At 29.0% G+C, this 26,968-nt stretch overlaps 1 protein-coding gene across 2 annotated transcripts in view; it reads left to right on the plus strand.

Moving 5' to 3' along the window:
- The window catches only part of LOC129906014 (protein pinocchio), a 75,263-nt gene that overhangs the window by 40,636 nt on the left and 7,659 nt on the right, over window positions 1–26,968 (plus strand). Inside the window, exon 1 of one of the 2 annotated variants that reach the window (XM_055981642.1) lies at window positions 15,969–16,151. The exons of the other annotated variant lie outside the window; for it this stretch is intronic. The gene's annotated coding sequence lies outside the window, so the exon portion shown is untranslated. Of the gene's footprint in view, window positions 1–15,968; window positions 16,152–26,968 lie in introns of those variants that run through there. 2 annotated transcript variants of the gene reach the window in all.

The raw sequence follows: 26,968 nt of genomic DNA on the forward strand, positions 1-26,968 counted from the left end.
TGCAAAAAAAAAACATAAACGAGAAAATTCAAATTCCAATTATAGTGCCGGGTGTTGCTATATTTAGAAAACAAACCAAAAATAAAAATTAAGAACCATTCTCTCTCGTCTCGTCTCTATAACTAAAAATAAATTAAATACAAAGAAAAAAAAAGACCATTGTTCAGAAAATATAAATATACCGGTGAGATGCTCCTAAGAGATTACAATTTAAATATTTTTTTACAATATTCTTTGTAAAAAAATAAATTTAAATTATTTCCTTTTTTTGTTGTTGAAATAGGGAACTGCACTCTTTATTATGATAATTGCAAGTGAAAATGTTTTTCAAATTTTTCATTTTTTTTCGCTTTTTTTCAAGGTTTTTTTTTTAATATTCTTTAGGATGGCTTTCATTTTCTGATATAAAAAAAAAAAAACAAACATTGAAACACTTCCCCCAGTTAATTGATTTTATATTTTTTTTTGCATAAACAATAAATACACAAGTATCCACGCTCTGCAAATACAATTGAGTAAATGCAAAGAGTCATCAAGGTTATGACGAGTCGAGAAACGAGACGACACACAATATGACTGACAGACAGTTTGTGTCGTGTTTGGTTTGTGCGTTTTAAAAAGATTTATAAAAGCGCACGCTTTCAAATAGAACATTTTAAAGTGGACTCTGTTCGGTTTGACAAATAAAGATCTCATCTCAAACACAATGATTTATGCAATTTGAAATTTAAATTAAATGAAATGGTCTGAGATCATAAAGTGTGTTATAGTATCGTTGAGCGTGTCTAGCACTAAATCTAGATGGCTTAGTATAACCATTATTTTATACTGCAATGAATTTGAAAGGAGATACCGAAGAAGTTTAGTTTTTTTTAGTAATGAAGGATGAAAAAACAAAGGTGAGTAACACGTTCCACATTCATGAAGTGTGGCTGAAGAAAGAATCTCTTGACGGCAAATCCAAAATTAAAAACCTTTGAAATATCAATTGCAACAATCCTACAATCCTTTCGAAATAATTGATCTCAAAGTTAAAATTAGGGAAACAAATTTTTAAAAAATCGTCATTCCAAAAACTATAAATTTTAATAGCTTTATTAAAAATTACAATAATGTATATAATGGTGGCTTTTGAAAAACGTATCATTCATAACTGTAAGTGTTGCCGTTTTTTTTTTAAATATTTTTTTTTATTTTAGGTTGTTTTTTTTTTAGAAAATTGCCCCTCCCGCCTAAACGGGGGGAGACAGACCCCCCTCCCTTAGTAAAAAATACTTGTATTGAACCCTTCTTCAAAAAACTATTATCAAATCTCGGCATCACAATTATCGTTACTCTCCCCTCACCCTGTTTTTGCTAATTTTTTTTATTGATTTTTCGTTTTAGTGAGGTAACGGTAACTCGGACAAAAAAACTTTATATGAGACAAACATAGATAATCAATAGTTCTTCAAATTTTATAACAACAATTTTTTGATAAAAGTTTAAAAAAAAAAAAAGTTATGGTAAAAAAAAGTGAATATAGTATTTTACGAAATTCATTATAATTCCTAAATGGTAGGTTTTAGAGTAAAAAGTTACTTAACATATTTTGTGGAAAATAAAATTTACTACAACTTTGTCTCATAACATTTTTCTCTAACACCAAAACTAGCCAAACTACAAGCGATACTCGCAAAACTGTTCAAAACAAAATGGCGGCCAAAGTCGTCCCGATATTTTTGTGGATAATGGGGGGTTTTGCTTCTGTACTAGTGTACTTTCATATTTTGAGTCCAAATTGCAGTTGCGAATTATTTCTCAGCAAAAGTATAACTTGACTGGACTATAATATGCATTAAAATCCGTTTTTAACCCGAAAATCCAACAGTTTTTCGACAATAACTTTTTTTTGATAAGAGCTATTTTTGTCACATCAAAAACTCTAGAGAATGTAATTTCCCATAAAAGTAAACAAAAAATATTTTTCTACGACCAATAACGGCCGAGAAAATCAAATAAATGTTTTTTTTTTTTTTGAATTTTTCAAAATGACGAACGACGCAGAGGGTTATTTTTTTTTTCGAACTTTGTAGTTAAAGAATCCCCAAGACGTACTATTTAAAATAAAACAATAAAATTCTCCTTAGCAATTTTGGTAGATAATTTCGATTTTCGTGTCTAATTTTACTGGACTATTAATAAAATAAACAAGTTATGCCAATGGCAGCATTCTATAGTTTTTGTCCTTTACATGTATGTATCTTGTACGTATAAAAGACTACTGCGATGCGGTTAATTTTGGCAGAGAAAAACGAATAATGTAAAGTCGATCTACCTACATTGACTTTTGGTTATGAAATTACAATTAATGTTAGTATTAATCAATATTGTCAAATAAATATCAATAACAACATCATAGTTTTAGAGGTTATCTTAATCGTAACACAGTCTAAAAATAAAATCACACCATATTACACTGTGTCAATTGGAAAACTTTACTAAAATGAACTCTGAACTTAATTGACATCTATATCAAGTACTTTGAAGCTTATCAAAAATCATGTTAAAAATAAGTTAAATATTATTTATTTTTAGGTACAAGTACGTTATCAAAAACATCATCTCAAAACATGCACAAATAATATAATTTGTACATCATGATTTATGATATATATATTTTTTTGTTGTTGTTAAATATTGCAATTTTATGGGAACATGAAATCATTTATTTAACCTAATTAATTATAAGATCGATTAATGTGTCTCGCCAAATTATAATTAGGTTTTACTTATCAATTGCAAAAATGTGTATGTATATGTGTTTTTTCTTGTAAACAAGCAACGAAATCAAAATGCGCAATACTATTCGATTTGTGATCCGCACCAAAGGTTGAATCTTATGGTAAACTCAAAGATCACATTTGTAATGAACGTATTATATATTCGTGAAAACAAAAAAATTCTACGCCAAGAACGCATTTGTAATGATCCCTTAGATAAATGGTTAGTACGATGAACGCTAACCTGCGGGTATTCAGGTTGAGGAAGGACTTTTTAGATGTTCTGCATCCTTCAAGGTACTACTTAAATAAAGTGTTGCCAAAGAATTTTAGAGGCAAGGAGCCGAATTTTAGAAATCTTGGAGCCAAAAATCGCCAATTTCAAAAATTGTTCATAAAAACTCATATTAATGTATTTTGTACCATTTTTTAAAATTTTTTTTTATCATTTTTTTCCAACTTCAAATTAACTCAGATATATGATAACATAAACAAAAAATTAAAAAAAAAATAAAAAATAAATAAAACTCGGTATTAAATTTATCAGACTTCAAGTTAGATTCTTTAATTTTTATTTTAGTAATAAATAACAAAACAAATATACATTGTGGAAAAGTGGAAACAAAATATGAGGCGTTCAGAACAATAATGGGTGAAGTCCATTTGAAATTTGTGCATTCTTCTGAACTTAAAGAAGCTTTTTCTCAGAAACTGAAGGAACTTTTGAAATAAATGTTTCACAGATCGATATCTCCAAAATTTCTTTCTTTTATTTTATTTGACATAAAACGAAACCCTTAATTTTTAAGACCTTAAAACATCCAACCTAAAGAGAAGTGGACTTCACCCATTATAATTCTGAACGCCTCATATATGAATGAAAATGGAAGTAGGTACATTCACAATTGCGCTTTTCAGCAAGACGTGTCAGTTGTCAGATTCTACTTCGAAGACTTTTAAGGCGTGATCATAATAATCAAGTACTTTTATTATAAAAGTTTTTAATTTTGAAGGAGCCACATTTGGTTAAATCGGAAATCAGAATTTGAAGGAGCCAGAGAAAACTTGAAGGAGCCGGTTTGGCTATAAATAGCCGGTCCTGGCAACACTGCTTAAATATATGTAAATAAAAATATAAATAAATAAAAAAATAGTCAAACAGTCCAAAAAGTAAATTCTTGTTAACGTGGTTAGAAATATGACGTTTCAGAAAAGTGCCGCAGTTGAAAATCAAAATAAACACATTTGACATTTCAGAATACAATTATTTCGATTTACTTTTCGAACTGTTTAAAATCATCAAAATGGAGGTTGTATAATACTATTTTGTTCTATATAAATTAGACGTTCACAATAAAAGATCAAGTCCACTTTTCTACAAGTTGGATGTTTAAAAGTCATTTAAGTTAAGTTTTTATTTATTTTTTTTTTTTAATAAAATAGTAGAAATAAATTCAGGGCACGTGTGGCAGCGCTCACCAGTTGCCGGAGTCTGAATTAAATGTAAAATAGTGATGTAAACGCCACCAGCAATCAGAATTGTTAAATTGTTGTTTTTTTTGACATTCTAAAAAAATGGCGGATAGATTTTTCATTTGACAACTGACCTATAATTCACAATTTGACCAAGATTAGTGCGCTTCAACTTCGCCAATCTTTAATAAAAACTCGATATCGTATGAAATGTGTGTCGTATATTAGAAAATTCGTTATTGTACTAAAATCGGTATAAACTTCATAGCCGCTTATGGAACAAAACAGAAATTAGTTCTATGTTAGGTTTAGTAAACATTTGACAGTTGCATTTTTATGCTTTATTTTCTTGGGAGGTGTCATAAATCGGAACCTAACAGAACTTATCATTCCACATTAAATGAGTAAACAAATTTTGTTTGCTCTGAATAACACAGAAACGGGGCGTTTGAATTTTATTAGTTAAGTTATTCCTACGATGGCTAGAATTTCACCCTCGAATAACAAGTACGATTTTTGAAGTATCTAAGAAATTAAAAAAAAGAATGGCTGAGAGAGATTTTTTTAAAAAATGTTCTGAATTCAGTGAGGAATTTCTTCTTTTCTTTGAAGATTGGTGTGACAGTATGCAAAGAAAATTTTTTGGCACGAAAAATTAATGACATGATGATTGAAAGAAGATCGCACAAAAATCACAAGTCAGGTGATTATTTCTGATATTAGAATTGGACACAATGTTAAGAAAAATGTGCATTGAATTAATTGTTATGTGTATGCTTCCGCAATTATATTTTATCAATAGCAAGTCGAATGGGATATACATCATCATGTGACAAAATCATTAACAAAAATGCGTTCTTTTGGAGGTGGTAGATTACTCATGAGTAGATGATTAGTAGATCTAATTCTACAATTGACAGTTGGTAGTACTAGTAGTTGGTAGTACTAGATTTCTAATCATGACATCATGAGTACTCTAGTACCTCTAAAGGAACGCAGCTTTTATAATATTGTTGAAGTATTGGTACAATTTGAATAAAATGTAGATAATACAAATTAACAGCTGCCCTTTTTTATAGAATTTCGGTGAGAGTTGTATTGAAAAATGTTCAATGCCTAACTCCCGCCATATTATTTGACACTTTCATCTTACTTCAAAAGGCATTCTCTTTGATATAAAAAAAAATTCAAAATGTGCTTCGTAAAAAACAAAAGCACGCTTCTGAAAGGGAAAAACCTACAATTATTATCCAAATTATGAACGCATATCATGCAAAGAACAAACTGTACAAACATATATTTAATTTTTAAACAAACGTGACACTTGTTTTTGACAAACGAACATGTTTGTTTTTTCGAAAATTGACAAAATTTAACTGCATTAAATTGTTTGTTATTTTTTTTTTTTGATTATTTACATGAACTTTAAGTAAAACCTGAGTAAATTCAACAGAAAGTGAGAAGATTTGGTTTTAACTGCTGATCAAATAGAAAAGTAAACAAAATTGTTTTCGTTAAATGTTTGTCATTTAAATTCGCATGGCAGGAACTATAAGGCCAAGGCCTTAAATTGCGTCACAACTGAAAAAGGAGATATGCCTAGATCATATCTTTCCGTGAGTTTGAAAACCCAAACATCGATGACAACACCACAAAGCATAACCGGTGACAGAGGCACGAGGGCGCACTTGTCTTCCTTGAGTGTATTTCAAATTTTTCTACAGATGTATTTAATTTTATTTAACAATTTGTGTAATATTGCCATGGTCAAACATGGACTATTCGGAAAATAAAACTACAGCTTTTTACTGTTTATTGAGGTTTTTCTTTTTAAACTGTTCTAGTTTTCTGTCCAGTGACACTTTCTTGATTCTGGAACAGTTTAACACAGAATTTTCTGAAATTTTTTTTTTACTCAGAGCAGGTTAAACCAGAACTGTCAGATGTGTTTGTTGTTGTTTTCTGTTTTGACGTCTTTCACGAAACTCTTCGGTTATCTGTCCTGAATTATTCTGATGAGGACAACTTAATGAAGATGTTGCATTCCCTTTTTGCGATTGCAATCCGCATGGTTTTTAAACTCCTCATCACTTTACGTTCTTTTCAAGATCAACAAGATCGAAATCCAATCACAACGTTTTTATATTCGAATTCATAACATCTGCGTTGCCAAAAATGTCATTCAATTTTGATCTTCATGTCGTGTGACGTCACTATGATAACTTGAAATATATATAATTAACGATTAACCCAGTTTCGCGTATCACCCTTCCCATCTAGATTGGCAAAATATAATAATACCCTCCACTGACTAGGCACTTGGATATCGCTTATCAATTTTGAAATGAAAATCATAAGTCATCAAGATTAGATACGATGACTCCTATTTTCCAGAACTGATAGAGGTAAATAATATCTAACCTGAGCCAATCACTTTTTTTCTTAGACTATGCTTTCGGAAACTTCTGAAGAATTTCGTCCTTATTCACAGGAAGTTGTTTTGGAAGAACATTGATTAAAAACTTTGATATTGTAGTCTATTGAATAGACCCTTTTGGATGGAACAAATTCGTTCAAGAGTTTTTATTGCTGATTATGATTCCTTGCCATACAAGAATACTCCAGCCAAAAGTGCTACTAAATCCGTTGGTGCATTTCTGAGAAAACGGCAACACTGGTCGGTTTTCAGTTTTTTTGATTTAACTCGAAAACCAAGCCTGACTTTGAAATGGTTCAAAGACACTTTTCATAGCAAATTAAATTTTCTGTCAAGTTAAGATGGTTAATAAATTTTAAAAATTATTTTTGACTAAAATTCTAACCTAAAATCAAAGAAAAAAAAGTTAAAAAATTGACAATTTTATTTTTTCTTACTAAATCAAGGGGCATTTTGTGTATGTAGCCGGGACGTCCAAACTTTGTACTAATGAAATAAAGTAGAGGTAAAATCCTTTGATAATATGCAATTTTAATTTTTTTTTGTCAAGAAACAACTTAAATGTACCTATTCAAAAATTAGCACTTTTTCTAAATTTCTGACTTTTTTAGTTAAAAGCAAGTTTTTAAAACTCGATAAAATCGTATTAATTGGTAACTTTTTGACTTTTAAAGTAAACATACTTCGAAGGATTGATTTAATATAAACTAAATATGGCAAACAAAAAAATTTATTTGCATCCTTATGGCCTTTTGTGCAATTTTGTGTATGTGCATTTTTATAAATACGGGTTGAATGGATGGACGGAGAGCCATTAGCTTTGGTCTATTGCATAGAAGAACATTTAATACCAACTCTTTTACTGTTTTCAATGGCCTGAAAAACAATTCTTGAAAAATCTGCGACCAACGAAAAGTTTCTCTTGAAAAACGAAAACAATACTCTAATGAGTTTGAAACAAAATAGCTCAGGCAAATTAGTAAATCCAATTGCACTTTTCGCGGGATAAATTTTTTTCATGGAACGTGTTTAGGTGAATGTCCTAATAGTAAAAGTGAATTTTTTGGGATGATAAGATATCGGAAACAGCCGCCATCTTGGAAAAGAGGTCGGTGCCGTTTTTATTTTATAACTCCATTTTTACTCATTTAAACCAAAAATGTCCAAGGATAGACTTATTATAAATTAAATTATCTAAAAAATGATATACAAATGAATTCCGTGAACTGGTTAAATTCAATTTTATAGTCGGTCAAAGTCCAGGTTCTTCTCGCAAGGTTAAGACAATATGACATTTTTCCAAATATCTGAAGAACTTTTTATTTGTTTGGGATTTTCTTAAAAAATGAATTATAGCACTTTTAATTATCGATGAAATGAACCCTTTATTGTTTTTGTAACCATCACATTGCAGAAGCAACCAAACGTCGAAGTCATGATATACGATTTTTTAACTGAACATTTCAATAGTTCAAATAAACAATCAAAAATTAAACACAATAGTCTCGAAAACATAACGGCTTACACGCCTCATATCTTGAGTTATACTTATCGTAATGCTGAGATTGAGGTGTTCATGTTTAGGAAAAATGACAGGGCATCAGTTCTTATATTTAGAATTATAAATAATGTCACTTTAGCTTATTCACATTAATTGGAAAATTCACTTCATTTAAAACCTCGAAAACCATATAAAGGTTAACATTAAAGATTTCAAACTTTGAATTCAATATTTAGACGAATATAGTTAAAAAACTGTTTACTTATATTTTGGTTATGCCTCCATTTCAAAAATTTGCTCGATCTAATAGAAGAAAACTTGTTATTTTCTCACTTTTGACTAGTAGAATGTGAGCTTCGACGTTAGGTGGCTCATACATTATGTTGGTTACAGTTACGAGAAAGGGCTCATTTTATAGATATTTAAAAGTGCTATAATTCATTCTTTAAGAAAATCCCAAACAAATAAAAAGTTCTTCGGATATTTGAAAAAATGTCATATTGTGTTAACCTTGCGAGAAGAACCTGGACTTTGACCGACTATAAAATTGAATTTAACCAGTTCACGGAATTCATTTGTATATCATTTTTTAGATAATTTAATTTATAATAAGTCTATCCTTGGACATTTTTGGTTTAAATGAGTAAAAATGGAGTTATAAAATAAAAACGGCACCGACCTCTTTTCCAAGATGGCGGCTGTTTCCGATATCTTATCATCCCAAAAAATTCACTTTTACTATTAGGACATTCACCTAAACACGTTCCATGAAAAAAATTTATCCCGCGAAAAGTGCAATTGGATTTACTAATTTGCCTGAGCTATTTTGTTTCAAACTCATTAGAGTATTGTTTTCGTTTTTCAAGAGAAACTTTTCGTTGGTCGCAGATTTTTCAAGAATTGTTTTTCAGGCCATTGAAAACAGTAAAAGAGTTGGTATTAAATGTTCTTCTATGCAATAGACCAAAGCTAATGGCTCTCCGTCCATCCATTCAACCCGTATTTATAAAAATGCACATACACAAAATTGCACAAAAGGCCATAAGGATGCAAATAAATTTTTTTGTTTGCCATATTTAGTTTATATTAAATCAATCCTTCGAAGTATGTTTACTTTAAAAGTCAAAAAGTTACCAATTAATACGATTTTATCGAGTTTTAAAAACTTGCTTTTAACTAAAAAAGTCAGAAATTTAGAAAAAGTGCTAATTTTTGAATAGGTACATTTAAGTTGTTTCTTGACAAAAAAAAATTAAAATTGCATATTATCAAAGGATTTTACCTCTACTTTATTTCATTAGTACAAAGTTTGGACGTCCCGGCTACATACACAAAATGCCCCTTGATTTAGTAAGAAAAAATAAAATTGTCAATTTTTTAACTTTTTTTTCTTTGATTTTAGGTTAGAATTTTAGTCAAAAATAATTTTTAAAATTTATTAACCATCTTAACTTGACAGAAAATTTAATTTGCTATGAAAAGTGTCTTTGAACCATTTCAAAGTCAGGCTTGGTTTTCGAGTTAAATCAAAAAAACTGAAAACCGACCAGTGTTGCCGTTTTCTCAGAAATGCACCAACGGATTTAGTAGCACTTTTGGCTGGAGTATTCTTGTATGCCAAGGAATCATAATCGCCAATAAAAAGTCTTGAACGAATTTGTTCTATTTTTGCTCTGGAGCTCGGGTCTATTAAATAGACTATTGATATTGTTTACACGACTAATGTACATGTACTGAAAAAGTTTAGAGTACTAAAGCTTCTAAAAACGGAATATGTTCTATATTTAAAATTAAGATTTGATTGGTGGTGTTGCAATATTTGGGGAGCCTGTTTCTCATCAACCTTCATTACTTATGCATAAGCTACATTAACTATATTATGAAATTTATAAAAAATAAATATGTGTCCCATTGAATCTTTCGAACTGTTCTATTCAGTACAGTCTTCTTCTTTCTTATTTAGGGCTTTCATGATAACGATATAGAGTAGATTATAACTCTTCTACGAATCTAATTAACAGTAGTGATCTGGCTGTGGCGTTCACATTAGCACGGTACAGTACAGTACAGTACAGTACGGTACAGTGCATTAAAGTATGTAGTTCTAAAAAGTACTTTGTGAAGACCAATGCATTGCATCTATTGATTTTTGAAGTCCTTGATGAAAATTTATTGTAAGTGCCTTTATTTCGGGGGAGACTCATACTGTTTTTGTGCAAATTATGTATTGAATCCCAACAAGACTTACCTCAGCGGTTGAAAATTTCTTATGCATAGGGAAGTTTTTTTTTATTCTACAACTTTGTTTCGTTCATTTGTTTTGAGTTTTTTTTATTCTATACAAAGCAACAATGCATACAGTCATTAACAATAATCCAAGTCGACCCCTGTTTATCAGTAATTCAATATCCGTTACAAGTTCAGTTGCATTCTTCATTACACTTTTGTTTAAAATAAATGCAAAGCAGGTGTACCGGAAATTAATACCTTATACCTACACCTCTATTCGTTTGGTGCATAATTTTTGTTTGTTTGTTTTTCGAAATGATTAAAAATAAACTTAATTGACTTAAAGCAGTTTATCCAGGATTTTTCTATGCTGATTGACATTTATTTAGTATTTTTTTTTTGTTTGTTTTTGTCTCAATGTGGTTAAGCTGTCATAATTTTGTTTTGTTATGCGGTAGATTAAGGGCGGCGATTTTTTTTTTTATCAAAAAGAAAGTTTCTAGTTTCAAATCTTAAAATAAAATCTTGTTACTCATTTCAACATTTTATTATCTCTGATTAATAGGTTTATAGTGTTCAATGATTCAAAATCAATCGACAGTAACTTTCTTAAACGTCAATTCATAGTCAAGGTTACTGAAAAACAAAACATTTATGACTAAACCATTAAATATTTTTATAAGAAATTTCTAAAATGTTCTCCCGCTACTTTGACAAAATATATCAAAAATCGCTTGTCATTCAAACCAGCTTTATTTGCCAAATACCTACTTAAATTTATCAACCTGTACGTAAGTCACCAGACAAGTGCGAAATTTTATAAAACCATCTGTAGAGATTAGAACCGAAGAAATAAAAAATAACCATAGGCGAATTTGAATGCAGGCAAATAAAGAGGTTGTTTAGGGCGATAACTTCTGTTTTTACAATATACTAAGACCCAAAATCATTAAATACCATTTTGTGCTGCCCATATTTTATATAGCAATACAAATCTATACAAAGCTTGATAGTATTAGAAGTACGAAGATCCGATGAAGCCTTCATGTTAAAAATACAATCTCCCAGAATATTAAACACGTGAGACTAACCTGGTGAACCCCGCAGGCGGATCACTATTGTTAAGCAGATACAGTTTTTTTTAGCCATTGAAAAACTCTAGCGTCATCAGTTTTTAGGTCACTGAAAATGTTTGAATGTCTTCTTTCTGGGATATTAAAAAAAAAACTGAGCAATGGCTTAGGTAGAAAAAAAATTTTTTTGTATTACCACAATAAACCACAATGTCACCGTGATTTGCGAACAATTCAAACAAATTTTGGGTTGCATTCTGTGTTATTGTATACGTATATATAACTTACCATAGTTTCTCCACTATTTTGTACTTTTTTCTCATGAAAAATGAAATTCAACCAAAAAGACAAACTTTTAGGCATCAAATTGATTTTTTGCCTCTTATATCAGCTTCGAAAACAACAAAAAGCTTAGGGGGTGTAATCAAAACTGTAAATCAGTCGCTTAGAATCAATTTTATTGCAGAATTCATATTTTCCCTAAAAGCTTGTATTGAATTGATAAGTACCTAAAAGTTGAAAGTACTTGAAGAAGTCTTTTCGAATTTCGGTAAGATTTTGATAAGTGAGTTTATAGAAGTTAAAGCTTTATAAAAGGGTTCAGTAAGAGCTAATGAAATGATGTTTGTTACAGAAAATTAACAGATGTACATATTTCACTGTAGAGTATTTTCAAATCTCCCGTCATGTACATACAAACCTGACTATAAGTGCAAACGAAATTGAACTCAGATAGGCGAAGTCAGCCAATAAATGGTATGAAATTCGAAAAAAATAAAGTCTCAGCAAAAACAGATTTTGGCAATGTCAAAAACCTTGAACTTATAAATTTCTATTCCCAATACGTTATTTGTCATCATTTTGTATAACAAAGAATTAAATCAAATATTTTCAAAATCATTAGAGATATTTTATTTTTTTTTTAAATAGTTCTTTAATCAAAATTAGTATTCCCATAAAAAGTAAATACACTGTGCAAGTTTTTTCAAAAAAAAAATTTAAGATGTTTGTACCAATGACTGCGAAACTGTCATTGGTACAAACATCTATTTCCGACCTTAGAAATCAATAGCCATCAGTAGTTTTTCGATTTATCGGTACGACTTCGAGTTTTTAAGGGTTTCTTGATTTCCGGCAAAAATACAAGTCCTATGGAAAAAAAGTAAAAAGGAAAAGTTGTAGGTGATAAAAACAACTTTTGTAGTTACAATTTTTTCACATAACCTCTAAATTAATTGTTTATTTTTATCTCATTCATAATTTTATTTTGGTGGAAATTTGGTGAAAACATACCTCATTATGACCGTATTTGGGTTATTGTTATTTATTTGATTTAAAATATTTATGTTTTCACCTTCTCTTGACTTAATATAAAAAAAAAACACCTTAATTTTCATTCATTCATTCGAAAATATTTTTTAATCATTACAAAAGTATACAAGGTTTTTGTTGCCGAGACTAAACTATATTTTTCCAAAGGCTTTCGGTGTGCTGAACTCGAATCCGAAGTCAGAAATATTTTATTACTTATTGTTTTTGAAATTTAGTTTTTCTTTATTTTTAACTACACTCCTGCTCAAATTTAACGCACATCATATTTATTTTACAGAAAATTCCTACTATTACTTTGTCTCACAGTATCGTGGTTATTTTCTCAAATAAGACAGGAGTGATCTTAAATTGAAGGTATGGAGTAAAATGTTTGTGGGGAAGATTTGGAGAGATATGCTGAAGTCTATCTGTCAACCCGCTTACCTTTTAGAGATGAGTCATAAATTTTCATGAAGTAAACTCTGCTTTACAACACCTACGGAGTTAGTGAGCTCTCCTAGACCTACTTTAAATACCCAAAAATACTTGACTGATATCCTCGAACACCATGCGGTTCCAATCACCCCTAGATTTGGTCCACAGTTCAGTCTGATGCACGATAATGCATGCTAGAGTGGTTTGAAAATATCTTCAAGATTAAAATATGCCACCCTTGAATTGACCACACAGATATTCGGATTTGAATTCAATAGAACATGTCTAGGAAATGTTGAAAAAAGTGCATTTGCGGCCGAAATCCACCTCCAAGCATTCTTGATCCACAGAAAATTGGAGTGAAAGAAAAGTTACAATAAAACCTTCAAATGTAAATTCGTGGAATGAATAGATGACTCCAAGTTGTCATAAGCGCTAGAGGAGACAATGCCAAGAATTGAATAAAATTATTGGAAAGAACTGTCACGTGCTTCCATTTTTTAAAATTTTTTTCTTAAAAAACAAAAATTATTTTAATATCAGTTTTCAGACCTTAAATTGCTAAATTTGGTTCATCTTTTTTTTGGTTGATAATACTGTTGCAGTTTAGCATTTTTCTGACTTGCTTAATAATAACCAAACACAAAAAAATACAACAAATAATTTAAAAGCCATTTTAAATAAGATGTAGGGGTATGACTAAAGAAGAAAAAAGTGTGCGTTAATTTTGAGCAGGAGTGTATATTCTTTTTCAAATGGGTTTCATCCTACTGTTATATTTTTTTTGTTTCAAAAATTATGGACCATGGTGTATTACAGTATAAAGACAATATAAATAATTTCGAGTACCTACATAATATATTTGACAATTTAGTGTTATTTTTTGGAAAAAGTTCAAGAAGTTTCGATTTTTTACATTATTATCGTTATAATATGTTATAGTGGAGTAAAGCAAATTACTGCTCCAATTTTGATGATTTTTGTTTTTAAACGTCGATAATTAAAAATACTTTAACCTCTCCGGGTTAAAAATTATCGTGCAAAATGATCAAAATTATTAAAAAAAACTTCTGAAAAAAAAGTTGTTTGAAGTCGTACCGAAGTCGTAATCGAAAAACTAATGATGCTAATCGATATCTCTCTAATCCTTAATTTATAGTACCTTTATTAAATGTAAAAATTGTTATAAAGACTCTCAGAAAATTACATTCCCAATAAAACAATTTCCCAACAATAATTAATCTTCAAATTTGCAACTATTATTAAGTAAAAGATCATTATTTAAATCTGCAAAATTAAGAACTCCACAAAAGAGCTCCGCAACTTCAAAAGATTTAAACTCCTTTTTCGGTTTCTTTCTCAATCGTCCAATATTTCCGCTTTTCCGCTTAAAGTATATTCAGTCGCCAAGTAATTTATAAAGAAATAGTGTTATTCCAAAATTAAATTCGAAATTTTTCAAACATCTTGCAAAAATTCTATAAATCAAAGCGATTCGTACTAGGAACTATAAACCTTCTCAAAGAATCCATCGGACAGTTTTTCGTTTGCCGTGAAACAAAAATCCTTCCTAGGCCTCGTAAATTATTATCAAATACGATCCTGCAATTAACAACGCCACCCCAACTTTTGATAAATACGATCTAAGTCTGCTCAATCAATCGGTTACGCCGCGTTGGCGACTATACCATATGACCACTCAACCCTTCGATTTATTACTTAACCATTGCTTATAATCCGATGAATCCGATTATAATACCTACCTTCTATAAAAATAATTTATAGTACACACATGAAGTTTGACGCCAATGACCAATACCACTCCGAATGGCGGCGCTCGCTACCGTTAAATCAAAAAAAAAAAAACAGCTGAGTTTTGATTTTTTTTTTCTTCTTCTACAAACTAATCAACACCCCTCTAACAGCGCTAAAAAAAAGTTCACCCAAACACTCCTCTTTATTATAGTCCCTATCTTACTAGGTTTGTAAGGTTACTCTTCTTCATACGGTTCATTCACAAGAAAAATATACTTTACAAATTCTCACACAAACAAAAAATAACAGAGACCCACAAAATGCATATTATTTCAAATACAAAAGATACACAATATCTAAAATCTAATACTTCTCTGTGTATAGCAAAATGACAACTTCCCCTTGCACCTCTCTTCTTTTAAACTAAACCCCGCCGGCCCACAATAAAACCTACAATATGGCAACAAACACTGCCATGAACCGCATTTTTTCAGCAAAGCAAAAAAGTGCTCATTTATTTCCCCCCATAAGAGCTCAGAGATTAATTTTATTTATAACTGTATTTGTATCTATAGACATTATTGCTAAATGTATCTGTGAGATACTTTTTTTTTTTTTTTTTGTTTTTCATTTTTGCTAAAAACACAAACGATTTTACTTGCTATACCATACCAACACGATAGTCTGGTGCCTTGGTGGTGGCAAGGCGGTTGAGAAAATTTCATAAAACTTGATCACACGTTCGAAATAATTTCAGTCTTTTGAGTTGAGTCGTGCCTTTATGGTTGGGTTCGGAGTTTTATTATCTTAAATATTATTGTTTTTTTAAAAAGTTAATTTAAAAAAGAAGAAGAAAAATAAAAGAAAATATACATAAAAATCAACAAATAAATAAAAAAGAAATTTAATATTTTTTAAATAAAAAAATAAATTTAAACACCAGATAGAAAAAAGTATCTGATATACAAAAATAAACAAAAAAACATTTTATTTTATAAACAAAAAAGATATATTATTGAACTTTTTTGTGATACATCTGCATTGTGCGTTATAATCATCCACAAAAGTGTGTTGGGAAACTGAAGTTTATTTAAACAACAAACTAAAAAAACTTAAAATTTCACCAACAAGAAATTTTCCTTTGGATTAATTTGAATTAAATAAATAAATTTAAAGTGAGTACAAAAATATAAAAATATCTCCTACCTACTCAATGTTTTAATTTATTTTATAATGAATTGTAGTGCTTAAGTAGTTCAATCCAGATTGTTAAGTGTTAAAATACTTAATGAATTCAATTAAACGTGAAATTATTAAATTATTCACTTGAAATCGCACTTGAAATGCAACAGTAAAAAAAATTAATTTTATTTTTGTCTTGAGGAATACTTAAATGCAGAGTTGAATTTCATGTGTGTTGGAATAAATTTAGTATTTTCATTTAATCGTGAGTTTGGCAAAAATAAATAATGCTTCATGCCCAACGATCATAAATTCAAAAATATCTTCACACTATCTCGAACATTCTTTAAATACTAAGACCTAACATTCAAATTTACTTTCAATCGTATTAATACGATTTGTAAAGTAAATATTCAAAAAAGTAATTATTTTTATGCTGAACGCACTCATTTCATATAATAAAGAACCTTAAAAGCTCTGTCGAAAAAAGGACATTTGAAGAAATGTCATTGTATTCGCATCAACTATGTGGATACAAAATAATAAATAATATAAATCTCCTAAAAAAACAATTTTTTTAATTATTTGCTGAACACACTCATTTAATTCAATCGACAACAGTAAAAGTGTTTTCAAAATAGATTATTTATTAAAAATGTAATTTTGTCTACATTAACAATGAAGACTCAACAAATTATGTCAAGTCAATTCTTTTAAAAAATTATGTTTGTGCTGAACGCACTCATTTTATAAATGTTTTGTCAAAATTAAAAAAATAAAATAGTTCAAATGATGTTTTGTTCAGATTAATCATGAAGACAGCAAACAAATATCTTGTAAATTTTCTTCTAAAATATATTATTTTTGTGCTGGACGCACACATTCTGCCAAAATAGAAAATTTAATCAAGATGCATTTAAAATTCAATTATTTTCACGTTAAAATTTTGTTTTCAATTAGTTTTTTTTTTACTAATGTCATTGGTATGCAAACTTACATACTAAATTCGAAATTTAATTACGGTAAAAACTGACAGAAACAATCTTTCAAACTAAAAAAAACCTCTGTAACATTTCAATTAAACTGACTGTTGCATTTCTCTCCTCTCGCCAATTCTCAAAGAAGTTGTGATAATCAACGTCTATGTTTATTTTATTAATTTGGATCTCTTTTCATTCAATATTTTTGATCTTAACTCTGTGTGCCTTTAAATTTGCTATACACTAATGACCACCAAAATGTTTGAATCGAACAAAGCTTATGTCAGAAATCATTGCAAAGTAATGTCAAATGTACACATTAATCCACAAGATCTGAATGAGAACGACCGAAAAACTATAGTTTTGACGCATTTTCCGACCTACCACAATGAAGTATTTATATCAACGTACTAATGTATAATTGGCAGCTGAAAAACTGTCTTACATAACAATAACCAACAAAATAATATTTTCCTATCGTAATTCACCTGAATTGAAACATGTCAATTTTGACACTTCCATAGAATTTGTTGATAAATTAAGCAAAAATGATATTTCTAGAAGTGATTTTAGCCCGAAAATTCACTGGACTCTTCAAAACATTAGGCCTTAGGAGAATAAATTGTTGTTATATTTAATATGTGTATTGTTTAATCCACTCGGAACTGTCAAAAATTCATTTGATCGCAGTTCATGTAAAAAAATCTAAATGTAATAACACTGAACTGTTTGAATAGTTCTAAATGCGACTAACAATAACTGTTACACGTGCAAATTGTAAAAAGCAAGTTGCAATGCACTCAAACGATTTTGCTCACACATTCAAAATTTTACTGCTTGCATGTAAAATAGCAGTTATTTGAAAGCTTCTTCTGTAATCAAACAGATCGTTGTAATATTTGACACTACACGCAAGTTGAAATGCGAAATGCAATGCGACCCATTGAGTTAAGTTAGTTCCCTCAATCAATTAAATATCTAAATGCTTCTTATTTGACATCCTGTTAAAAAATTGCACGCAACTTTTTCTTTGACATTTTCGAGTTTCATCGTTTTGCGACAACTAAATTGCCTAACAAACACACTTCTGTCAATGGTAAAATTATGATTAAATGATGATTTGTCAAAAAGCGTGAATCCGGAATTCCGTAACTCACATGATTCTTTCTCACACGACATCTTAAACATGTAAATCAATAATACAAACATTAATAATAAGGTGTTAATTGTACAACAATGATTCTAACCAATAAAGTATGAACTCTTTTTCACAATAATTCTAGTTACAACAAGGTATTTGTCACATTTCTTCTAAGAAAGTTTATGTCTAGAGAGGGGTTTGGTACAATTTTCACAGCTCTCCATTATATGAATTTATTTATTGACAATTTAAGTGAAATTTAAACACCTCTGGCTCTGGTATGATAAACATTATTCATTGTAATTTAAAACTGTTATACGACGGAAATCCGACAAATGTAATAGAATGTAAATCAGATTTTAAAACGAATCGAATTAAAACAAATAAAATACCCAGAATATAATCTTTAAGACTTATTATAAAACTCGTAAATTGTTATCTAAGGCCACCGATATGAAATGAAAATATAACGTGGTTAAGGTTTTCCCGCAATTTTATATGTAGTTTATTTTTTTTCACAGTTTAATAGAATAGTTTGAAAATATACAATATTGCAAAAACTAGTTCTAACCAGCATTTTTCTTAGATGTAATGATTTGTTTTTCTCTTTCTCTCTCTTTTATACATTTCTGTGCAATTTGTATTTCTTACAAGTAAAGTATAGTTGTTTTATTGATCTTGTAGAAATTATACATACTCATAGTGTATCTTTGCTTTATGAAGATTTCACAGTTAGACAGAAGACGTAATATGTTACCATGAGCGGATTGATTTTTGTTAAGGCCCTTGGATCATTTTTATTAATTCAACATTCCCTTTTATATTATTCTTTCAAATATAAATTCCTCTGATTTCTTCATCCAAGAAACTATATTTCTATTCTTATTTGAAGAAACTGAACCCTTATTTAATAGCGGCCCCTTTAAATATGGGCCTTTGATAGCTCTTCGTGATAATCCACCCCTGTGTCTGATGTGCATTCCAAGAGAAATCAACTGGAAATTAACTAATCTTTACCAGTTATTTCCAGTGTGGGAAAGAATGTTTGTATTTTTTTTTATTTATGTACGAGTATATCTTTTTTAGTTTTTCCTTACGATTGTTTTCCATTCGTACTGCTGGATAGTATGTTATATATTTATGAAATCTGGAATGTAAGACGATGATGTACGATGCTTGAGTCTTTGTTTTATTTTACTTCTTTTCTTAAAAAAACGTGATTGAATGCAGTTAAATTGAATAAATCTTAGAATAAATAAATAATTAAGTATACTTTTACCTTGGAGGAAAATTATATTCTTTTCAAAGAAGAATAAATAAAAATACATTTTAAATAAGAGCACCTTTATAGTGCCCATGCATCTTTTCTTCTTTAAACTTCTTTTCTGGCTGTCAAGGTTTTCAATTGTTTAACAAGAAAACAATAATTGGAAACTTGTTTTTGTGAGATTATTATTTTGTATTCTGTTTGTTCTTTATATTAATTCGGAAGCAATTTGTGATTTTTCAGAGCGCCTGAAGGGTAACACAATATAAAATAATAGTGTAAATTTTAACAAATAAACTGAGTGGATTGATTAAAAAATTAAGGTGTAAACATAGCCTTAAAAATATTATCTTATATAATTGTTACTATTTTGACGTTTTAGCTGATTTTTATTATTGATCTTACTTCTGTCAAAACTAAACTAAAATTTTATTCAACTTTTTCTACTGCGATTTCTTTTCCACACTTCTACATTTGAAAGATTGTGAAATCCAATGCAAAAAAGTAGTCAAACAAACTTTTTCAACATTAGTCGCTTTCGTAGGGAGATGGTTGACTTCTAATGAGTAGATGATTGTAGATCTAGTACAATAATTGACATATGACTTTTTGACAGTACTCTTAGTTCTGTTTGAAACTAATGTGTCATCTCATACTTGTCATGATAAAAAAAATTAATTTTAACTTTGACATTTCGTTTATATTTCTGTCATCTACAGAAAATAAACCATTTTCCTAAGGTGCAAACAAAATGTTTTATATTTAAAAATTAAATCAATTAAACTAATTTAAATCCGATTGCTTTTGTATTTTTTTTTTTTGTCAGCAAAAGTGCATTGATTCAAATATGTATTAACATTAAACTTGTTATGTTAATAAGTTGAACAAAATTAACAGCGATTGCAATCAAGAAATACTTCTTTGTCCTTTTTAAGATGGCAAAAAATAATACAACTCGTTAAAAATCAGCTGTCAAGATTGTTTGTGTTTGTTTTTTTTATATCCTCGACATCATTGATTTTTTTATATATTTCGAAATTCAAACTGAATTGACTTGATTGTACTTTGAACTCTCGTTAATTTTTTAAGACAATAAGATCAAAAAAAAAAAAAAAACACCTCAGATTATCTGGTTCGTTAAATATGAAATCAACAACTCCTGCGTGACAAATGACATTTACGATCGCGTGATTGTTAATACTTCAAAATTTACTTAAACATTTTTTTAAACTAAAATGAAAACAAAAAAAGTAATAAAACTGCGCCAAAGCAAAGCCAAATCATTGACACAAATTTCATATAAAAAAAAAGTTTACCTCATAGCCTTTTCAATTTATGAGAATGGTTTTGTTGTGTGGGGGCACAATGAATGCATCTATACACACACAGTCGAGCCACTTTCAACGACAACGACGCCATCGCATCTCACCAACCAACCCAAGCCGAACCAAACCGCGAAGGTTAAAGTTCTGCATTCCATGAGGAATGGGTTGAGTTGAGGTGTTTTGCAATCACACACACACCACAAAACCAGCCTCCATCTCATTGTCTCATGTAATATTGATTTTTTTGTTTTGCCTCTATTGCTTTTTTATTTTATAACTTACTTCCTCTGTAAGTTGTTGAATAAAAAAAAAGTACATTTAAAAAAACTGCCGGCCTTGTAAGAAACGATGTAATCGATTTGTTGATCTCCACTGATCTTTAAGTGATCTTCTTCACTAGTTTTCATTTATCCAATACAAAAACAAGTAGAAATGAATAATAAATTATGAGAGTATAAACTGACCTTAAGATTGCAGTTTTATTTAGTATTTATGTGAAAAAAAACTTTGAACGTTTCGATCGATCTGACTGATGATCATGATGATGAGAATTTTCAGTGTTTGATCACAATTATTGAAGACCGTCAAATGAAATCAAATAAATAAAAAATTGTACACTTTTTTTTTAATTGATCAAATAAACTGGCAAAGGCTCATTTAATTGTCTTTGAATCTATTTTTGAATGAAGAATTAAATTTAAAAAAAAAATCTCAGCAATTAAGGGAATCGGAAATTATGGTTTGTGTATTTGCTTTGATTAATTATATTCTAACTGGCGTGTAATTAGTTTTTTCCCAATGATGTTTAGTTTCAAATTCTTTATAATTTCTACTATAAATTTCTAACTGCGTAGTTTGAGGTTTTAATTTTAATTAAATTTGTATTCTCTCCATGGAAAATGTGGTTTCTAAGAGCAATTGGTTAAACAAAAATTATGAATAAATTAAATAATTTTATTTAAAACGACTCATTACACAAATAACTTTTTTATTTGATTTAATTTATTCCAAAAAATTTGAATGGAAACCGCAGATTTCCATTGAAAGTCTATGGTATATTGTAATTGCATAATATACTTTGTTTTATATTTCATTTTGCAATTTCATTTGACATTTTGAATCCTGTTTCCACCTTTAAATAAAAAAATCTTGAAATGTCTAAGACGATGACAGTAGGGTCACTCAACCGATGTATTTTGGGTACACTTTGGTCAAAACAGCAAGTGTCAAAAAGAGTCCAATTTGTTTTTAAAGGTGTAAGAAATTGTGTTTCACTTGTCTCTTTCTCACAATTCTGTGTAAAAGATAAAAAAGCACAGAAACGTCAAAATAAGTCGGCGAAGTTAGTCAAATGTGAACATCGTTTTACAAGAAGTGTACCTATCACTTGTCAAATGCTGTTTTCCAAACCAAAAGAAATGTGTTCCAAAATTGAAAACAAACAGATCACAAACACATTCAAAATCAATCACCTGTCGTTAACTGTCAAATAATATACATACAACATACATATTTGACAAATAAACTCAAACTGTCAGAATTTCGTAAGGAAACACGCCTAATACAAATAAAGTAAACTTACTCCACTAAATTGTTATTAAAAAAAAGTAGATAAAAAACTGATTCAAATGTCATAACCGTGTTCCATTGCATATCGCAAAAAACTTATGAAACAATAGTCTTACCGCCATTTACTCTAATTTTTAATATTTATCGAAAAAAATATCGGAAAAAAAAGCTTAAATTCGATAGCTTTTAATCTGATTGAAATGAAATATCACTAAATTATGGCTCTTTTCCAATGGAGCCATAAGTGCATAGTCACTTCCAAAAAGATATTTTTTTGTCAACTGAAAAGCTTTTGATCGATTAACAATCAATTGATTAATTGGACTTTAAAGAAGGGTAAATTTCGAATGCTTGATTGATCAAGTGTCAAAACTGTCAGAAAATAAAGGAAATTTGTTTCAGATGTCAGTATAAGTTTTCCTTTTGTCATGTCAATGTGACAGGAGTTAATTTTGATGTTTCTGTATTAAATCAAAGAACTGTCAAAAATACAGTACCTACCATCTAAATTTAGTACCATTTTGTTAATCTATTAGTTTAAAAATAACTTTATAATCGCAAAATGGGTTTTTTCCTAACATTACCACAAAAATTTATAACATAAAACAATCCAAATATATCCTCCATTTGTACCAAGTTTATATAAAAATCCTTTTATTTTATATTCCTTCAAAAAAAAATAAAACAACATTCAACTACATTTTTAATCTTAATCCCCTACCCTACTTTTAAAAATAAACTAACCACCTACTTCTCTATAACCACCTGACAGAAGAGTGTTCCGGAAATATTTCTTTTTTTTTTTTTTTTATTTCATTGTTGCTGACTCGATTTTATTATTTGTTTAAAATATGATAACAAATTTTGTACCTACCCACTCAAAAAAATTGTGTTATTCTAATCGTGTGTTTTATTCGACATAAGCACGACAACCATAATAATCTTATCAAGTGCAAAATTCAGTTTTTAGACTTTGATATTTTTTTATTATTATAATTATTAATTTCTTTTGTTCAATTCCTTCATTAAAATGTATACCTTCATGAATATTAATATAAGAAAAGGAAATGGAAAAGATGTCATAAAAATTGGGTCATGAAATAAAAATTTTTTAACGATATTTTTGAATATCGTAAATTGTTTTTTGCAGAAAGCAAAAAAGAAAGTTTAACTCTTTTTTGGTTAAAGTTTTATGACATTTAAACTTACAGTGTGACTACTGTTAAAATGACATTAAAGTAGTATTTAATGGTGCGACTGCATTGTGATTTATTTTCACTTTTGACAACAAACAAAACCGCATTTGCATCAAAGAGTTTATATTGATTCATAATCTTTAAAATGTCAAAAGTATACAATTTTATATGAAAACACTCTTTTGACATTATTCCCTCAAATCTCTATTTATAAAGAGGTGACCTTTATTTTTTTTACTATTACATACACCCATATGACAGTAGATTGTGTAATATACACATAAAAATGTATGTAAACCATACTTACGATATAAGCACATACTATATCAAATGACTTGTAATTTGATTGTGACATTGAATGCTCTACATGTCAAAAAAAAATAAAAAATAAAAACGATGCTGACATAAACAAAACAAATAAATGCAATGCTCATTGATATAAGTAGAAAAGAGATGCAAAAACACGTGTATATGTGAACGTATAGCATTGGCGTTCAAGATCGAGGTTTGTTTTGTTTACATTTTTTTTTTTTATTACTATTTGCTGTGAATTGCTATAAAACAATATTTAAACTTAACTGATTCAATGTTAAGGTATTTTTTTTTTTAATTATAATTAAACTTTGTCTGAGAAAATTATATACCTAAATAATTCTTGACCTTTATTTCCAACATTTGCAATCTATTACAGCCAACTTTGGTTAACCAGTAACATGATGTGTCAAAAGACGCCCACCACTCAATAGTTGTATGCAATTTAATGCAATATTTTATCTATAGCTGTTAGACTCCAAACACCTACATTATGTTTTTTTTTGTTCATGTGCATAAAGACAGTTAAAATGTCAGTTTTGAAGTTTATAGTAATAGAATAAGAAAAACTAAACAAAATTAAGTGTAGGTTAAAAAGAGTTACCTTCTAAAAAAAAAATACTGACAGGATGAATTCATTGATTTTGGTTAAGTACGTTGTAATTTATAGCAATGTCATAGATTTACTTTGACAACCAGCTGTAATAAAAAAAAGCAATGAATTGAGTACCTACCTTTATTCAAATTATTTATTTTTATCTTCAAGAAAACTAGGTTGAGCGTTTGTTAAACTTAACTGAAATCATATGATAGAGTTTAAAAATATTCTTTACAAAAACTATTGAGGATTGTAGGCTATACATTCCTAAAATTGAGACAGTAGTTGTCAAACAGGGCTTTTGAAAGTGGAAAATTCTCATGAGTACATGATCTACTACAATTAACACTTACATTAAATATGGTCCTCTACACTAGTAGATAAGAATTGCATTTATTTTGAGTTAGAAATAAAATTTTAAAGCGCTTAATTTTTAAAAGTTTAAAATTATTTTACTTTACAATTTGTATATTTGTGTTGAAATGTTTCAAAACCACGTGGCGCTAGTTTCTATCTCGTATAGAACTGTCATTTATGTTTTTTTTTCGTAAAAAAAAAAACTATTCTTCCGAAATATTCTTAGTGGTAAACACAAAAAAAACATTGGCTGCGTAATAGACTACTTATAAGAAAAAATCTAGTACTATCAACTATAAAACCTATTTACTTGAGAAGAAGATCATTTGTCAATTATAGTACCTACTAGATCTATAAATCATATAAGTACTCATAAGTAGTCTACCATCTCCAACGGAACGTGGCTATTAAAAAGATCTCTTGTAGTAGAAAAGTAATAGAATTTCAAAAATAGCCGTGTTCCGTAATATAATAATATCTACTTAAAATGTGAAAATTTCTTTGTCTGTTTTTAGACGATTGTAGTTTAAAATACTTGTCCAATTTAAATGGAACATTGTAAAAATGTACTAACTATTTGGGAAAAAATCCGAAGAAATATGCTAAAAATAGCCCATGATTCATTTTGTTTTCCTTAATTAAGATTTATCAAATGAGTGGGTTCAAAGCCATATATTCAGATCATGTTTAACCTAAATTAAATACCTGTATCTTTTGTAAACTTGTATTCTATTTTCGGATATTTCTTACTATCTGCCTACGTAACATGTCTATTTGTTTTGGTAATCATTTACGATGAACATGTAAAAAAAATTCCAAACAAAAATTCCCTCTATAATGAACCTATTAAAAATGACTCATTATTATAGACCTTCTACAAATAAATAAATATAATGTCCGTAAGTTTTCTCAAATCAAGATATTTGTACATATTAGATACGATACAAATTTAAATAAATTCAATGGAAATCATAAATTAAATATTATCTATTCACAATTTCAACTTAAATTCTTCTGAATCAAAACTATCGTGAATGGCAATTTTTTTTTTTTTGTTCATTTTATTTAACCGGTTTAAGATCACGATCTGAAGTTAATATAGGTAGATATAGTAAAAGTTTGTAAACAAATTAAAAAAAAAATTTGCATCTTGAGAAATCCCCTTCCTTTAAAATTCATATTAAAATATTGTACAATCAAGTATTTATAGGTGACTAATGTTTTTTGCCTTGGAAATTTAATGAATTGTTAACAATTTTTTAAAAAAATAAATCAACGTGATAATCGCGTGCTTGGAATAATAAATAACTCGGATGCAATTTATAAGTTGAAACTAGTACTTTATTTTTTGTTTGTTTTGTTTTGTTAGGTCATCAACCGAATAAAGGCAACATCTTGACTTGACAACTTTATGTAATACATCAAAGACTTTCAATTAACAATAAAACTAACCAACAAAATCATGCAATGTGTTTTGGAAGTTATTTTAAATCTGACAGCTTCTAATTCAATTTCAAACCAAAATAGAAATGGCAGTTTTTCATAAATGTTCACAATTGCATGTTTAAAACGTCAAAAACGTTTTCAAATTTGACAGCTTAGTGCAAAAAAAAAATGTCAAAATGTGAATTAAATGCCAAGAAGTGTCAAATGAAAAATCGATCCGCAATTTTTGTTTAATGGTGTGATTGGCATTTTTGTACACACAATATGTAAGAAAAGAGTAATTTTACAATTCAAAGAACTAGGTGGCGCTAGAGGCACTTCTTTGCATTTAATTAAGACTCTGACAACTAGCATCGTATATCCTCCAATCCCCAACAGAATTATTCATATCCATATTTCTGAATATTACCAATATTGGTAATCTGATCGTAGTTCCTTATCGTAAAATATTCAAAATTACCAGTCAGAAAAAAAGTATCAAATCACACGAGAAAATAATTGACATTATAAGATTCTAAAGGCGCCACTATGCTGCGCTACAACTGTCAGGAAGTACAGTTGATAGGGTTTATAATTTACAGTTCTTATGCAATTGTTTTGTGTCATTTAATACTTAAGT

Source organism: Episyrphus balteatus, chromosome 1 (assembly GCF_945859705.1).
Source record: "Episyrphus balteatus chromosome 1, idEpiBalt1.1, whole genome shotgun sequence".
Lineage (NCBI taxonomy): Eukaryota > Metazoa > Arthropoda > Insecta > Diptera > Syrphidae > Episyrphus > Episyrphus balteatus.